We start from the raw sequence: 19,619 nt of genomic DNA on the forward strand, positions 1-19,619 counted from the left end.
TCAACACAGCATAAATTGTTCATAAATGTTCTGGTAATGCTGAGTAATGTCAACCTAGCCTGCAGACAAAATCGTTTACCATGGGAAAGCATGACATAATTTTAATAAAGTAGAGATGGAACCCCCCCCAAAAAAAAAGAAAAAGAAAATTGGGCTCAGACTATGGAAGAACCCAAAAGAGACTTTGAAAATCAAATAGTAGAGACAAAGAAAAACAGGGAAAGAATTGAGAAAGGTGCTAAAGAAAACACAAAAAGCTAATTAGGAGAAAAAATGCCTCAAAAACAAAATTGGGAAAGGAGCTACAAAAGCTCACTGAGAAAAATAATTCTTTAAAAAATAGAATTGAGCAAATGGAAGCTAATGACTTTATGAGAAATCAAAACACAATAAAGCAAAACCAATAACATAGAAAAAATGTGAAATTTTTCATTGGAAAAACAATTGACCTGGAAAATAGATCAGGGAGAAATAATTTAAAAATTATTGGTCTACTTGAAAGTCATGATAAAAAAGAGCCTGGGACATCATCTTTCAAGAAATTATCAAGGAAAATTGCCTTGGTGTTCTGGAACCAGAGAGTAAAATAGAGAAGGAAGAATACACTGATTATCTCCTGAAAGAAATCCCAAAATAAAAACTCTCAGGAATATTATAGCCAAATTCTGAAACTCCTAGGTCAAGAAAAAAATATTGCAAGCATCCAGAATCAAATAATTCAAGAATTAATGGAGTCACAGTTGAGATAATACAAGATTTAGCACCTTCAAAATTTAAGGCCTGGAGGGCTTGGAATATAATATTCCAGAGAGAAATGAAGCTAGGATTGCAACCAAGAATCACCTATCCAGCAAAACTGAGTATAATCCGTTAGAAGAAAAGGCAGTCATTCAATGAAACAGAGGATTTTCAAGTATTCATGATGAAAAGACCAAAGCTGAATGGAAAATTTGATTTTCAATTACAAACAACTCTGGAAAAGTATTAGGAGGTAATCAGGAAAGTTTACATTATTATAAGGTAGGATGATAGTTGTAACTCTAGAACATTCTCATTATTATGGCAGAAGGAGTATATATAGACAGAGGGCATAGGAGTAAGTTGAATATAAAGGGATGGTATCTTTTTTTTTTTTAAACGATGAAATTAAAGGATAAGAGAGGAATATACTGGGAGAAAGGAAAAAAAGGGGAAGCAGAATGGTACAAATTATCTGCTTCAAAAAGAGACAAGAAAATGTTTTTACAATGGAAGGGAAGGGAGGAGGACAGGGTGGATGAAAAAACCTTACCCTCATCAGAATAGACTCAAATAAAAAACACTATACATACTCAATAGGGATATAGAAATCTATCTTACACTGCTGGAAAATAGGAGGGGACTGGGATATAGGAAAGATATGGGAAGGGTGATAAAAGAAAGGGCATTATGGGGGAGGGAGTGGTAAATAGAAAAAAGTAGGTAAAATAATTTCTTTGGAATTTGAGTGGTATAGCACTAAATAAATAGATTTGTGTAATATTGTCATCTTTATTATATTCGCTAAACCTATCCAAGAACATTTGATATTTTTCCAATTGTTTAGATATGACTTTATTTGTGTGGAAAGTTTTGCTCATATAGTTCCTTAGCAGATATATTCCCAAATATTTTATCCTTTCGATAGTTATTTTAAATGGGATTTCCCTTTGTATCTCTTGCTGTTGCATTTTTTGAGTGATGCATAAAAGTACTGATGATTTATGTGGATTTATTTTGTATCCTTCAACTTTGCTAACGTTGTAGATTACTTCTAATAGTTCTTTAGTTGATTCTCTAGGGTTCTCAAAGTTTACCATCATATCATCTTCAAAGAGTGATAATTTGGCTTCCTTATTACTTACTCTAATTTTTTGAATATCTTTTTCTTCTCATATTACCAATTACCATTGCATTTCTAATGCAATATTGAATAGTAATGGTGATAGTGGGCAGCCTTGTTTCAACCCTGATCTTATTGGAAATGGTTCCAGTTTATCGCCATTACATATGATGCTTGTTGATGGTTTTAAATAGATGCTACTAAATATTTTATTCCTATGCTATCTAGTGTTTTTAACAAGAATGAGTGTTGGATTTTACCAAATGCTTGTTCTGCTATTTCCACTCATATGAAAGTGTTCCAAATCACTATTGATCAGAGAAATGCAAATTAAGACAACTCTGAGATACCCCACACACCTGTCAGATTGGCTAAGATGACAGGAAAAATAATGATGAATGTTGTAGGGCATGTGGGAAAACTGGGACACTGATGCATTGTTGATGGAGTTGTGAAAGAATCCAACCATTCTGGAGAGCAATCTGGAATTATGCCCGAAAAGTTATCAAACTGTGCATATCCTTTGATTCAGCAGTGCTACTACTGGGCTTATATCCCAAAGAAATACTAAAGAAAGGAAAGGGACGTGTATGTGCCAAAATGTTTGTGGCAGCCCTTTTTGTAGTGGCTAGAAACTGGAAAATGAATGGATGTCCATCAATTGGAGAATGGTTGGGTAAATTATGGTATATGAATGTTATGCAATATTATTGTTCTGTAAGAAATGACCAGCAGGATGAATACAGAGAGGCTTGGAGAGACTTAAATCAATTGATGCTGAGTGAAATGAGCAGAACCATTATACACTTCAACAACAATACTGTATGAGGATGTATTCTGATGGAATTGGATATCTTCAACAAAGAGAAGATCTAATTCAGTTCCAATTGATCAATGATGGGCAGAATCAGCTACACCCAGAGAAGGAACACTGGGAAACGAGTGTTTTTCTTCCCAGGCTATTTTTACCTTCTGAATCCAATTCTTCCTTTGCAATAACAACAACAAAAAATTCGATTCTGCACACATATATTGTATCTAGGATATACTATAACATATTTAATATGTATGGGAATGCCTGCCATCTAGGGGAGGGGGTGGAGGGAAGGAGGGGAAAATTCGGAACAGAAGGGAGTACAAGGGATAATGTTGTAAAAAATTACCCATGCATATGTACTGTCAAAAAAGTTATAATTATAAAATTAATAAAAAAAAATTCACCCTGCAAAAAAAAAAAGTTTGTTCTGCATCTATTGAGATAATCATATGGGTTTTGTTAATTTGCTTATTTATGTAGTCAATTATGCTAATAATTTTCCTAATATTGAGCCAGCCCTGCATTTCTGGTATAAATCCTACTTGGTATATTATCCTATGTATGATTTTCTGTAATCTCTTTGCTAATATTTTATTTAAGATTTTTGCATCAATATTCATTAGCTAGATTGGTCTATAATTTTCTTTCTCTGTTTTCATCATACTTGATTTAGTTATCAGTACCATGTCTGTGTCATAAAAGGAATTTGGTAGGAGTCCTTCATTCCCTATTTTTTCAAATAGTTTATATAGTATTGGAGTTAATTGTTCTTTAAATGTTTGGTAGAATTCACATGTAAATCCATCTGGTCCTGGGGATTTTTTCTTAGGGAGTTAATAGCTTGTTCTATTTCTTGTTCTAAAATAGGACTACTTAAGTGATTTTTTTTCTCTTCTGTAAATCTGGGCAATGTATATTTTTGTAGATATTCCTCCATTTCACTTAGGTTGTCAAATTTATTGCCATAAAGTTGAGCAAAGTAACTCTTAATTATTTCTCTAATTTCCTCTTTATTAGTGGAAAGTTCTCCTTTTTCATTTTTGAGACTAACAATTTGATTTTTCTCTTTCCTTTTTCTAATCAAATTAACTAAAGGTTTATCTATTTTGTGGTGTTTTCATAAAACCAACTTGTAGTTTCATTTATAAATCTAATAATTTTTTATTTTCAATTTTATCAATCTCTTATTTTTAGAACTTCAAGTTTAATATTTGATTGGGGATTTTTCTTTCTTTCTTTCTTTTTTTTTTTTTTTTTTAGCTTTTTTAGTTGCAAGCTTAATTCACTGATCTTCTCTTTCTCCATTTTATGCAAGTAAGCATATAGAGATAAACTTTCCCCTTATTAGTACTTTGGCTGCATCCCACAAATTTTGTTATGTTGTCTTATTATTGTCATTCTCTTGGATGAAATTATTATTTGTGTCTAATTTGCTGTTTCACATATTCATTCTTTAGGATGAGATTATTTAGTTTCCAATTACTTTTTGGTCTATTTTTCTTTGTCCTTTTATTGAATGTAATTTTTATTGTATTGTGATTTGAAAAAAAAACTTCATTTACTATTTCTGCCTCTTGCATTTGATTTTTAGGCCTTTATGTTCTAATATATTGTTAATTTTTGTATAGGTTCTATGAACTGCAGAGAAGTAAGCGTACTCCTTTTTGTCTCCATTTAATTATCTCCAAAGTTCTTTCATACCTAACTTTTCTACTATTCTATTTACCTCTTTAACTTCTTTCTTATTTATTTTGTGGCTCGATTTATCTAGTTCTGAGGGAGCAAGGTTGAGATTTCCCACTACTATAGTTTTGCTGTCTATTTCTTCTTGCAGCTCTCTTAACTTCTCCCTTAGAAATTTAGTTACTATACCACTTGGTGCATTTATGTTTAGTATTGATATTAGTTCATTATCATATGATACCCTTTACTAAGATATAGCTTCCTTCCTTATCTCTTTTAATTAGATCAATTTTTACTTTTGCTTGAACTGAGATCAGGATTGCTACCTCTGCTTTTCTTACTTCATCCAAAGCATAATAGTTTCTGTTCCAGCCTTTTACCTTTACTCTGTATGTATAGCTCTGCTTTAAATGTGTTTCTTGTAAGCAACATATTGTAGAATTTTGGCTTTTAATTCAGTCTGGTATCTGCTTCTGCTTTATGGAAGGGGTCACCTCAATTATATTTATAGTTAAAATGACTAATTCTGTATTTCTTGTCATCTTATTTACCCCAAATTATACTTTTTCTCTTTCCTTTTCCCCTTTCTCTCCTCCCCAGTATTTTGCTTATGAGCACTACTTACCTCAAGTAGCCCTCTCCCTTTAGACCCCTTCCCGCTTTCTTATACCTTTCCCTTACTGTTTCTGTTTTCTCTTCTATTAGCCTACCCCCACCCCTGCCACTTTTCCCTTTCCCCTCCCACTTGCCTATCAGGTGAGAGAACTTTCTCTGTGAAATCAAATATGTCTAATACTCTCTTTGAGTCAAATCTGATGAGAGTAAGATTCACACAATATTCATCCTCTTCCTTTCTTCCCCTCAATTATAATAGGTTTTCTTTGCCTCTCTCATTTTATCTCCACTTTCCCCCTTTTCCAGTACAATCTCCTTTCTATCTCTAGTTTCTTTTTTTTTTTAATATTATAACAGTAAAATCAAATTATACATGCACTCTCTATCTATACCCATTATAGAGATACAATTCTCAAGAGTTCTTTTCTTTTTGCCTTTTTATGCTTCTTTTGATTTCTATGTTTGGAGGTCAAAGTTTTTGTTCAGCTCTGGTCTTTTTATCAGAAATAAATGAAAATCTTCTTACCTGAAAGAAAATGTTCAGTTTAGAGTAGTAGTTTATTCTTGGCTGTATTCCAAGTTCCTTTGCCTTTCAGAATATCAGATTCCATGCCCTTCAATCTGTTATGATGGTGTTTGCTTGGTCCTGGGTAATCCTTATTGTGGCTCCTTGGTATTTAAATTATTTTTTTCTGGCTGCTTGAAATATATTTTCCTTGGTGAGATAGTTCTGAAATTTAGCCATGATATTCCTTGAATTTTAATTTTGGGGTCTATTTTAGGAAGTATTTGGTGAATGGCTGGCTATTTTACCTTCTGATTCTAGGACATCAAGGAAGTTCTCTTCGATGATTTCCTGAAAAATAATGTCTAGGCTCTTTTTTTCATCATGGTTTTCAGAAAGTTCAGATTGTCTCTCCTAGATCTATTTTCCAGGTCAGTTGTTTTCCCAAGTAGGTATTTTACATTTTCTTCTATTTTTTTCATTTTTTTTGGGGGGTTTACTTGATTGATTCTTAATGTCTCTTTGACTCATTCATTTCCATTTGTTCAGTTCTGTTTTTCAGTTAATTATTTTCTTCCTTTTTTTTTAGTTCTTTTTTATTTGCCCAATTGGATTTTTAAATGAGTTGTTTTGTTCTATGGATATTTTTCCATTTCAAAAATTCTATTTTTAAGGCCTTATTTTCTTTTTCCATTTCATAAATTGTGTTTTTTTGGGAGCTGTTTTCTTTTTTCCATTTTGTAAAATCTATTTTGTAAGGAGTTATATCCTTTTTCCATTTCACTAAGTCTATTTTCTCATGAATTTCTTCAGATAATTTCTCTGTTTCTTTTTGCAAAGTCTGGAGACAATCTGCTTTTAGTCTCCTAAGGATTTAAAATCTCTTCTTCTCTTTCACCATAAAAACTATCTATGGCCACAGTTCTTTTTGCTTTTTTACTTATAAATTTGTTTTAAGTTGAGATCTGTTTTTAGAGCAACGGAAATTGTCTAAGCTTTCTCTATAAGCAATAGCAGCTTCACTGACTGACTTCTGATGTGGGTGGGCATGACCAGGTCCTGTGAAATTCTGGTGTTTCAGGGTTCACTATTTACTTTTTGTGTTTTTGTTAGATGTTTTTATAACTTCTCTGCTGATCTACTGGCTTGCAACTAGAGCAGAGAGCCAACACAGCTCTAAATCCCTCCTTGTAGATTCTCTGGTGTGTAGATACTTCACTGCTGTGGGTCTATGCTGCATGCACTGGGGTCTATGCTCTGCCTGTTTGAGCTTGGCTCACCTCCCTCTGTGCCTGATTTAAACAGATCTTTTCTAGAGATCTTTGAAATTATCTTCTGCTGGTAATTTGTTATACTCTCAATATTTGTGGATTCTGCCAATACAGAACTAATTCAGAGGCTGGATTTGCTAATTATCCTGAGTGTTGTGGGAAGAGGTGGGAAAAAACCATGTGTCCTCTCCACCACCTTGGCTCTACCCCTTATAACCACATGTGGTTTCTTAATCAGAGGTGGGGATATGGTAGAACATAGAACTCAAAAATCTTTTTAATAAATGTAAAAAAGTATTTTGAATGTAAAATATTAAATAGATAAATTTTTAAATTAATAACATTTTTAAAAAGGTATTCATTATAGAACAGTTATAGTTTAGTGTTAAAAAATTTTTTTTGAAATTATTTAACCATATGGTAAAAAATATGGGAAATCTTTGATTTTGGAAACTATTGAATTAACCAGAGCACTTTAGCATATTTGATTAGTATTGGGATAAGTAAGACTATCCGTTATTTCATTATTGTATAGTGTTGCTATAATAGCCAGTAAGTTAAGCCAGTGTTTAAAGCAGACCTAAATGGTCTGTCAGTCTCAGAGGGGTTGAATTTTCCTTCAAGCCTTTGCAGCTGTATTGACCTGTCGACCTGTATGATAGCACAGCATAACATAATAAGGAACAACAAAGCCACAGGGAAGAAGAACAAACAATAAATTATATCCCTGAAGCTGAGGGGAAAAACACAGAAAGCAACTAGCAAATACACTCCTACAGTTCTAGGGAAGCAATAGTTGTATGTGGCAACACCCCCTACTGGTTGTAGCAGCCTTTTGCAATAGACATTGTGTTCTGCTCAAAGTTGTAGCTCTTCTGTCCTCCAACCCTCTAGCATTTAACACAATTTATTGTTTGGAGTAGTCAGTCATTTTTCATTAAAATAATTTTTTTTTAAATTTATGTGACCTTTGATCAAGTATCATTACCTTGACCATAGGGGCAAAGAATATCTTAAGACAAATGTACAGTATGCCCCATTCAAGAATCTATATACCTATATCAGATATTTGATGCAAAGATTGGATCATAATATTAGAGATAGTTTGTTTAGAGCCTCAGGATCTTAGAGTTGTTCAGGATCCCTGAAGTGATCCACTGAAATCTATATAGGTTTGAGAATTAACTTTACTCCTATTCCCAACAATGTTCATTCATCCTCAATAATATGATTTTTTGTTGTATTGTATAACCATGACTACTCTTAACTACCCTTTAATTTCTGAGGGAAAGGTATGTGTCTCTTCTCCCCGAGAATTCTAGAATACATTTAAAGGATTATGAACAGGGTCTCCATTGCTCCTGGCTCAAAAATGCCAGTTTCATTTAATTATTTAATGATTAGTTTTTACCAAACAATTTTTTAAAGGAATATTTATAATAAAAGACATACCAAACTTTCATTTTTTAGGTACCTAGGGCATTTAATCTTCCCTGATACCACCTCAGGTTTTGAATTCCTATATAAGTATTCATCTCAACAAGTCCCAAGTTCAAAGCTTTCTATTTATTACAGTTTCCTTTATGGGCTGGTTGCCACATCAGTTCTGGTATCCTGGCTCCAAGTTCCCCAGGGAACAGGGAAGCTGCCAGGTTGGGAACTTTCCCCCCTTGCATATAGAACTGAAATAAACTAAAACCCAAGACCATTTGGTAGGTTCAGTGTGGCCTGAAGAGAAAAAGAAGTTGGCCCTTCATCCAATAAAGTTATTACATAATGCTTATGCTTTGAGTGGACATGGAGGAAAGAGAGAAAATATACAACTAGTTTAATTTATGTAACCAATAAATAAAGAGGTCACTCCTACCTATGTAGTAGGTAAACACAGAATTTCTTTTCCCATTATCAAATTCCCTAGAATTTTCTATATGGATGCATTTTTCTTAGGTGATCTGGAAATGTGTCAACATCCCATTTCACTCCCATCACCCTTCAATGACTTCAGAAAACATTCTAGGACACTTTTTTTTTTAATTTTTTTTATTATATATATATATATATATATATATATATATATATATATTTTTTTTTTTTTTTTTTATAATATTATCCCTTGTATTCATTTTTCCAAATTACCCCCCCTCCTTCTATTCCCTCCCCCCGATGACAGGCAATCCCATACATTTTACATGTGTTACAATATAGTCTAGGTACAATACATGTGTGTGAATATCATTTTCTTGTTGCACAATAAACATTAGAATCCGAAGGTACATGCAACCTGGGCAGACAGATATTAGTGCTAACAATTTACATTCACTTCCCAGTGTTTCTTCTCTGGGTGTAGCTACCTCTGTCCATCATTGATCAACTGGAAGTGAGTTGGATCTTCTTTATGTTGAAGATTTCCACTTCCATCAGAATACATCCTCATACAGTATTGTTGTTGAAGTGTACAGTGATCTTCTGGTTCTACTCATTTCACTCAGCATCAGTTGATTTAAGTCTCTCCAGGCCTCTCTGTATTCCTCCTGCTGGTCATTTCTTACAGAGCAATAATATTCCATAACCTTCATATACCACAATTTACCCAACCATTCTCCAACTGATAGACATCCATTCATCTTCCAGTTTCTAGCTACAACAAAAAGAGCTGCCACAAACATTTTGGCATATATATGTCTCTTTCCGCTCTTTAGTATTTCTTTGGGATATAATCCCAGTAGTAGCGCTGCTGGGTCAAAGGGTATGCACAGTTTGATAACTTTTTGGGCATAATTCCAGATTGCTCTCCAGAATGGCTGGATTCTTTCGCAACTCCACCAGCAATGTATTAGTGTCTAGGACACTTTTTAATGGCTACACTGGTTAGCAAAATTTACCTTTAATTAAACTAAATTTTGTTTCTCTCTAGAATTTTCCCAAGATCTGATAGTCCTGAGTAGTTTGGGAGAGAGTGATGAGCCTGACTTGGACTAGTATTTGTATACTCATCCTTAAAACACCATTTCCCACTCACAGAATGGAAATTAAGTACATGCAGCTTTCTTTGGGAAGGAGGAAGACTTTTCTTCACCAAGAGGCAATATTAGCGCTTCTCATGATTCCAGTTTGGTCTGAGTAGGATACTCACACACAAGTTCTGCAAGAACAATTCAGGTAAAACTAAGCTCTTAATTTCCCCTTGGAGGGAGGTTTTTCAGTCTATCTCCTGCTTGGAACATTGCTGTAATCTGACTAAGTTTATGCATTAAGTGGCTAGGAATGGGGCAGGGCTATATAAATACTTCATTTAAGGTACGTGATTATGTTGTATGAGCACTACCTCCACTATGCAGTTTGTGATTCCACCTAATGAATAGACTTCAAGATTTACTGTGAGAAAAGTAGTTCTTAGTTTGGTTAAGGTTAAATAATGTTTCCCAAAGCCAACAAATGTAATAATAAATTATGGATTCATTACATTTAAGACTGCAAGAGACCCAAGAGATTGAGTTCTGTCATTGAGATGAAGAAACTGATATGCATGTAGGTTAAATGACTCCATTAAAAACAAAACAAAACAAAACAAAACAAAAACTATTTTTTCCTCTATTCTCTCTCTCTCTGTCTCTCTGTCTCTCTTTCTGTCTCTGTGTCTCTGCTCTCTCTCTTTTTGTCTCTCTGTCTCTCTCTTCATCTTTCTTTTGCCCCTCTTCTTTCTGCCTCTATACACACACACACACACACACACACACACACACACATACACATACACACTTACTTTTTAAAGTTCTATTTTAAGTTTTGAATTATCTACCTAACACCTTTCCTTACCCCCATCACTGAAAAAAGCAAAAACAAAGCAAAACAAAAACCCAAAATACATTTGTATACTTAAAAGCAAAATCTGCTTTATAGGTTTTTCTGGATATTTTGATTTTCCAAGGTCACATTGGGAATGAATAGTAGAATGAAGATTTGAATCTGCCTTTCTTTGATCTGAAATTCAGTTTTTAAAATCCAAGTATGAAAGAACATTAAAGATTACCTAACCTATATTTTCTCTACTCCTCAAGACCATCATTTTATATATGTGGATATTGAGACAACGTGGAATGAAATTGTCCTAAGAAACACTTGAAACATTTGAAAATTTGATTTTGTGAATTTTTTTTATTATTAATCTATTCTGCATTTCAATTCTCCTATCCTTTCTTTTGGCAGAAGTATCAAATCCCATATTCAAAGTCTGTGTGCCCCAGTATCCTTTTCTTTTGAGCCTACTTTCCTGTAGAGTATCTACAAGTTTTTAACTATCTCCCATCATTTGAAACTTATCTGATTCTGTATCCTATTCCTATAAGATTCTGTTCTCTGCTGCTTAATCTATTACAACAGTTTAGGTTCAGGTGGTTATGGTATTATTCTTCTAAGATGATATATTTCCATTTTGACTAATGTTGAAGTCCTTTAATTCAGAAAATTATTTCTGTGGGTAAGTTTAGTTGTCTTATATATTAATGCAAAATTTCAACCACATAGATTTTTGGCACCTCTCAAATCATACCTTTACTGTCTGTAGTTAAAAATGCACCACCTCATTACTAACTAAAAATTACTTTTATCTACTTGTGGGAACAAGAGCAACAACTTTTGAAAAATTCTTAATTTCATTTCTCTCATGAATTGTCATAGTTGGAAAGAAGAAAGAGAAATACTTGATGTTTTCTGATTAGTTTCAAAAAGAGGCAGCATGGTTAATAGGCTTTCAAGAGATAATGATGGGTAATAAGATGGAACCCAGGAAGAATTGGGTTCAAAGTTTTGCTTTTGACACATTTTAGCTTTAGGCTTATGGACAAGTTGTCCTTAGCCAACTCTTTAAGATTATAAATTACAGTTGCCTATTCATCAAAGATATGGTTTCTTTCCCAAGAGTTCTTGATATAAAGTAACAGATCTGACTGTTTATTCAGTCCCTGCCTATACCCCCTCAAAACAAGCTAATGAAAAAACCCTGCCAAATCCTACAGCTAGCAGAGATATTAGGGGCTTTAGGTTTCCAGTGTATTTGCATAGAAGGCATATAATAAATATTTCTTTCTGTAACCCATGTTTCAAGCTTGGAGTATTTGCAGAAAACTTCTAATTAGCAGAGAGAATGATTATTCATTGTTTCATAATCACAAAGGATAAAATTGATGCAAACTGCTTCCAGAGGCACATCAGTTTCAGACTCTTTTTGCAATCAACCCTAGGAAAGAGAAAGACCAAGACTCTCTTCTTGATATGTAAAGGAAAACCAGTTTCTCTATATTTCTCTAATTTCCTGCTTACCCCCTTAGAAACTTCAGGAAATTTCCCCTTGGATGAAATTGGGACTACTCGCTTGATTAAGTAACTTGTCCAAAGTATAAGAACAAGTAAATGTCAGACATGGAATTTGAATCTAGGCCTTATTTATTACAAGTCTAACATTCTCATTATAGGCCTCAAAATTTTAAGTTGAGAATATAAGGCAACTTTACCAAATTACTTAACTTGATTTATCCTTAAAAACAAAAAGAACAGCAACAAATTATTCTATAGAATTTTAGAAGTAGAGTCAGACTTTTCCCTCCTTTTCTTTCTTCACACTATTCCCAACAAAGCAATGGGAGCTATTTAAAAGTTTGTGAAATAGAGTGGAATTTAGTGTACTGTTATTTTCACAATAATATTCAGATAATAACAAAAGATGTTTCTAATCAATTGCCAATTTTTAGATAGTTTATTTTATAGAAAGAATTGTATAAATTTAGTTAGCAAATTTGGATTCATTTTTCTATTAACTTATAATGATATTAAATACTATTTTGCTTGATTCTTATTCAGCTTTAAAGTTAGATTTCTACAAATGGTCAAAAGTATACTTTTCTGCTGAGTAAACATAACCAGGAAAGCAAGACAAAGTAAATATAACCAAATTACAACAAAACTAATGACACTTCGTAAGGAATGGAAACATCTCTATTAAATGGAAAGTGAATATAAGGGAAGCACATAAGAAAAATGTCCAATGCGGATGTTTTTATTCTTTGTTGTTAAAGGATCCTTGCCTATTGAATACCTTCCTCTGAAATGAAGAACTTCATAAATAGCTTAAATGACAAAATATAAGCCATGAGTTACAAGATAATTAAAGCAATTTAAATGCAGTTTACTTCTGTATATTGGCTGTACTTCACAAAACATTTCTGTTTGATCATATCTCAAAATCTTATAAATATATACATATATATATATATATATATACATTCATGTATGTGAATGTATATATACACACATGAATGCTCATCACACTAAAATAGAAAAAAATTTAAAACTGTAAGCTTATGTCAATGTGAACTATTATTATTGATCAAAATTGTAGAGAAAATAGTATTATATAACTATGGTTTTCTGTTTATTTGCTTCCTACTTATTTTACTTATGTTTTTTTTTTTTTTCAGCAAAGTTATATTTAAGATTCTGCAAACTAGGCTCCAGAAATATGTGAACCAAGAATTACAGAAGTTCAGTCTGTTTTTTTAAGAGGCAAAATAATTAGAGACCAAATTGCCTATATTCACTGGTTTGGGGAAAAAGCAAGGGTAGTACTAGAAAACACACACCCTCCTCCCCCCCCCCACACCACCCCAAAACAAAACAACCAAAAAACCAAAAACTAAACCATAACAAACAAACTCAAAACAAAACAACGAAAAATATCAGTTTCTGCTTCATTAACTACATTAAAGCCCTTGGCTGTATGGATCACAGCAATACCTAGCAAGTCCTTAATGAGTTGGAAATACTACATTATCTTATTTATCTCCTTGAGAATCTGTAAACAGACTAAGAAACAACAATTAGAATCAAACACATAACAATAGATTGGTTTAAGATTGGGAAAGTAATACTACAAGACTTGAACCTTATTTATTTAACTTACATGCAGAGTACATAATTCAAAATGCTTCATTGAATGAATCAAAATAAATCCAGAATTAAGTTTGCTGGGAGAAATATCAACAATCCCAAATATCCAGATGATATCTCTTTGATGGCAGAAAGTGAAGAGGAATTAAGAAACTTCTTGAAGAGGTGAAAGAGAAGAGTGTGAAAGTTGGCTTGAAAGCTTAATATATATATATATATATATATATGTGTGTGTGTGTGTGTGTATGTATATATGTATATATATATATATATACACATATATATATGTATGTGTGTGTATATATATGTATATATGTATATATATGTATATATAAAAACAAAACAAAACAAAAAATACAAAAACAAGATCTTGGCAACTGATTTCATCACTTCCTAGAAAATAGAGGGAGCAGAAATAGAGATAGTATACAATTTTTGTTTTCTTGAACTCAAAGATAATTACAGATGGCAACTGCTGCCAGGAAATTAAAAAATGCTTGCTCTTGGAAGGAAAACTTTGGTAAATCTGGATAGCATACTAAAAAGCAGAAATATTACTTTGCTAACAAAGGTCAGCATAATCAATGCTATGATTTTTCCAGTAGTATCACATGACTGTGATTGTTGTACTAAAAGGACAGAAGAGCCACTGGAGAAGACTTGAGAGTTGAGAGATCAAACCAGTATGGGGAAAAATCACCCCTGATGACCAAAAGAGAAATTGAGGCAGAGCTCTGAGTCAAAAAATACCATATTTTAATTGAGGAGTCTGGCTCCCCTCCAACCAAGTGCATCCCAGACCTTCCTCCCAATTTGAGGTATCATCCTCCTTCAGGACCTTGCTTTTGTAGGATTGCAAATGTACTAAAAACAAAACAATATTTACTTGGTTATTATGTAGTGCATAGGCTAAAATATCAGCATTAGCAGGGTTACAAAGTGCCAGAAGGGCAGTGCAGGAAATATTTCTGCTGACTAGAGTCATGAGAGGAATGATCCACAGTTTGGATTGATCAAGTGGAGATAGAGCAATACAGTGATTATGAGATGGATGAGCTGTTCCCTTCATTGGGTAGTAGAGATAGTGCACCCCCAAGAACACTTGAGAAGGAGACTTAGGGATTTCCATCATGCCAGCATGGAGTGTAGGCAAAGCAGGATGGAGATGCTTTATGTCAGCAATCTTTTGATACTGCAATTACAAGTCTGATATACAAATAAATCCTATTATATAAGCATAAGGTCTGCTTTAGCAGATGTTGAAAAGACAGGACTCACTGGAAAAGACCTTGATGTTGGGAAAGATTGGAGGCATAAGGAAAATAGGACGGCAGAGGATGAGATGGACATAGTGTTATGAAGACAATGAAAGTAAACTTGGATAAGCATTGAAAAATAATGGAGGCTAGAAGGACTTGGTGTGCTGTGGCCCATGAAGTCATAAAGAGGTCATACCTCATCAGAACTTTGGAGAAAAGAGGAATTTATGATCAAAGAAGAAATGGGAAACATTATAAAGTACAAAATAAATAATTTTGATTACAACAAATTATTTTTGCACAGACAAAACCAATGTAGCCAAGATAAGAAAGTATGTAGAAAATAATTTCACACAGTTTCTGATAACATCCTCATTTCTAAAATATATAGAGGATTGAGTCAAATTTATAAGAATGCAATTCATTTCCCAGTTAATAAATGGACAAAGAGTATGAAGAGACTTTTAGATGAAGAAATTAAAGCCATGTACTATCATATGAAAAAATGCTGTAAATTACTATTGATTAGAGAAATTAAAATTAAGACAATTTTGAGGGACCACCTCATAACTATCAGATTAACTAAGATGATAGGAAAAGATAATTATAAGTTTTGGAAGGGAATTGGAAAAATTGGGACACCAATGCATTGTTGGTGGAGTTGTGCACTGATCTAGTCATTCTGGAGAACAATTTAGAACTATGTGCAAAGGGCTATAAAATTTTTCATACTCTTTGATCCACCAGTGCTATGACTGGATCTGTATCCCAAAGAGATCATAAAAGAGGGAAAGGGACCTACATGTGCAAAAATGTTTGTAGTAGTTTTATTTGCGGAGGCAAAGAATTAAAAAAAATGAGTGGATGCCCATCATTTAAGGAATGGCTTAACAACCTGTGGCATATGAAAGTAATGGAATATTTTTTATTGTTCTACAAGAAATAATGCATAGGTTTATTTCAGAAAAGCTTGGGAAAATTTACATGAACTGATGCTGAGCAAAGTACGCAGAACCAAGAGAACATTGTACATGGTAACAGCAAGATTGTGTGATAATCAAGTTTGATAGATTTAGTTCTTAGCGGTATAGTGATCCAAGACAATTCCAACAGACAAGGGATGGGAAATACTATCTGCATCCAGACAAAGAACTGTGGAGACTGGATGTAGATCAAAGCATCCTATTTTCACTTTTTTCTGTGTTTTTCTTTCTCAGTAATTTCTTTGTTCTGATTTTTCTTTCACGACATGACTAATATAGAAATATGTTTAATATGTATATATATATATACATATATATATATATGTATATATATATATATATATATATATATATATATATATATATATATATATATATATATATATATATATATATATATATATATATATCCCATATCCTCCCATATCATATGCTATTTTGGGGAGAGGGTGAAGTAAGGAAGAAGAGGAAGTTGGAATTCAAAATCTTACAAAAATAATGTTGAAAAGTATCTTTACATATAATTGGAAAAATAAAAAATACTATTAAGAAATTAAAACAAACAAATAATAGAGTGTAGGCTTTGTATCTTGACAATCTAGACTTTTGCCTATGTGATGCTTTTGCCTATGAAGAAGCAAATTCCTTCACTCTTAGTAGTTTTCTTCCCAAGCTGGGACTCAAAGATTCAAAATAGTTTATCACTTGTTTGGGTGAAGTAATTGAAGATTTTCTATTTGAATGCAAATATGTTACTTAGGAGATAATAATACATTAAACCATTATGGATTAATCCAGAGGGAAGGAAGGATTTTGAGGAATGTGGAAATTCAAAGAATAATATACTTTATGGCCTTAGATCAGAATGGTTGGTTGATTGATTCTTGTCCTTCCTTCTAGTGGAGTGCCAAAATGGCATCACTATTTTTGAGTCAAGTTAGAGTGTCCAATTGTGGTTGATCCAATCAATATAAGCTCAGAATGCTCTGCCATAGATCAGACACAAATAGTTCCTATGAATATTTGGGGTGGATTCTCTAACTTTGCTCATCTTGCAATTCTTCTGAGCTAATTTAAATCTGCTTTATTCATAGAATATAGTACCTTCTAACAAGGGCACTCTATGCTGGGCACTGGCTATGCCAGTGTCTCCCTCCTATGTCATGCAATCAATTCCACAATTCTTAAGAGAGACCTGGAGAGAGTCCTTGTATTGCTTTTTCTGACTGCCTTGTGAGTGCTTGCCCTTTATGAGTTCTCCATAAAAGAGTCTTTTTTTGGCTAGCCTGCATTTGGCATTAGAACAATGTATCCAGCCTAATGGAATTGCACTCTCTACAGAAAAGTTTGAATGCTTAGTAGTTTAGTTCGAGAAAAGACCTCACTACTTGGTATTTTATCTTGCCAGGTGATCCTCCGAATCTTCCTAAAACAATTCAAATGGAAGGAATTCAGTTTCCTGGCATGGGGCTAATATACGCTCCAGATTTCTCAGGTCAGTATAACAGTTCTGTAGACTTTCAGTTTGGTAGTCAAATATCTTTCCTCTTCCACACTTTCTTTTGGAGACTTCCAAACACTAAGTTAGCTCTGGCAACATACATATCAACCGTATAATCAATGGAAAGTTTATTGCCAAAATAAGTGATTTTATCCACAGAATTCAAAACTTCATTTGCTATAACTGATGGTTTCACATATGAATGATATGGTGCTGACTGAAGGAGTACCTGTGTTTTTTGTTTGTTTGTTTGTTTGTTTTTGTTTTTTGCTTTTTGCATTAATTGTTAGGTCAACATTAGTACAAGTAGCAGGAAATAAATCCATGCTTTTTTTTTTTTTTTTTTTTTGACTTCTCAGCTTTGTAATTCACACTAAGTGTACAAGCATCTGCAAACAAACAAACAAACAAAAAAATCATGTTTGCAGATGTTTGTCCTAGGTCAGAATGTCTCCTAGATGAAGAGGGTATATATTTGGAAAGGTAAAAAAAAAATGAGAAAAGGGAATGATGAAAGATAGAAGATTCCAGAAACCCAAATGTACTTATTTTTACAATTTTGACTAGAGATAGTTCAGATTTTCAAGAATCCCCAAGTTTCATCCAGGACCATCTCCAATCATCTTGATTAATATTTTGCCACTAGACCCGGATGGCTCTTGAGGGGAAAATGAGGCAGATGACTTTACACAGTCTTTTCTCATTTAAATCCACTTGTATGTCATAGCATTGCCTACTTGATGTCATGGTCCTCTTTAAGAATAAAAGATAAACAATAGCAACAGTTAGAAGTAAATTCTATTTTTTTTAAAATTAGAGAATAATCTATATGGATTATCTAAATCCAAATTTCTGTTTACTTAATTGGTTTTCCCCTTCTTTTTCCCCCATGGAAACATCTTCCCCTCCACCTCCCAATTAAAGTCCTTAAGTAAATATTAGATTTTTGTATTACAAATAAGAGTTCATTAAAAAATAAAACCATAGGGTTTGAAGAATGGAGATAGTACAAACATCTTTTAATTCTCTAAAGCAAATGTTCTAAGTTGACTAGAAGATCTTATTCAAAACAGGAGGGGATCCATAAGCATCCTATATTTATCCCATCCACCTGGAATGCTGATGAGCTTTGAGATGTCAATGTTTCCTGGATACCAGAAACTAGAACAATAATGCCATCTGTTTATATGCAGGTCACCATGCCAATAGGTGATAAACTTGGTCAAAGTTACTTTTTTTGATTTAAGGGTCTTTTAATTGAGAAAGAGGTGATTTATCATTTTCTTTTTTTTTTGGAGGGGGTTTAAATGAAGAACTAAAATGCACACAAAAATACCTTTTTAAAGAGCTGAGATTTAAAAGTTATCTTGCCTTGGTCTAAATCACAAAATCTTTTATGTTTGTTGACACAGAAGTGGTACAACGTGTTTATTGAATTCTAGACAGAGTGGGTAGCTTGTGAAAGAAGTTCTTTTCTTGCCTCTTGACAATACTATAGCAGTACACTCTGCAAACTTATTTTGGAGCATTAAAGTGGAGAAAATGCAAGAAAATAGACAGAAATCAAAGACTTTCCAAATTTCAGACCATTTTTTCCTCACCAAAGTTCTTCTTTCACATCTAATTTTAAAAAAAGAGAGAAAAAAATTTCAACAAAAATCTGCAGCAGAATGACAAATTGGTACAGGCATCAGATTAAAATCATTATCTATCTACATTGCCTTATACTTCATTATTTCAAAATATCTGTGAAAGCATTAATTAGGGCACTCATTTCAATAGTACAGATAATGACTCATTTATGTATATAATTTGTGTAATTCCTGACTTCCTCTTGTTCCCCATAAGTCCTTCATTGAGGATCCATCTTTATTTGGAATGTCTTGCAGTAGAAGACATCTTCTAGGCTAGGACTCTTAACTGCTTTTCTGTTAGGGACTCCTTTGGCAATTATGGTAAAATATAATTATGTGTGTGTATATGTATATGTATATAACATATATGTAAATAAACATAAATGAACACATATATTAATAGAATCCAGGTTAAAAATCATTATTTTATTATAGATTTTAAAAATATTTTAAAGAAAATAGTTTTGGAGTTTTTGGCAATTTTTAGAGCCTTCACACTTTACAAGTTATCTGCTACTATTGCTATAAAATCAGACCATGTTCTACAA

The 19,619-nt window shown here is 33.1% G+C and overlaps 1 long non-coding RNA gene across 1 annotated transcript in view; it reads left to right on the plus strand.

The window, feature by feature from the left end:
* LOC141553573 (uncharacterized) overlaps positions 1-19,619 on the plus strand; it is a 223,788-nt gene that overhangs the window by 45,088 nt on the left and 159,081 nt on the right. Inside the window, exon 2 of the long non-coding RNA XR_012485532.1 lies at positions 17,345-17,431. This is a non-coding gene — a long non-coding RNA (uncharacterized LOC141553573). The remainder of the gene's footprint in view (positions 1-17,344; positions 17,432-19,619) is intronic.

This window comes from Sminthopsis crassicaudata, chromosome 1, assembly GCF_048593235.1.
Source record: "Sminthopsis crassicaudata isolate SCR6 chromosome 1, ASM4859323v1, whole genome shotgun sequence".
In the NCBI taxonomy this organism is placed as follows: Eukaryota; Metazoa; Chordata; class Mammalia; order Dasyuromorphia; family Dasyuridae; genus Sminthopsis; species Sminthopsis crassicaudata.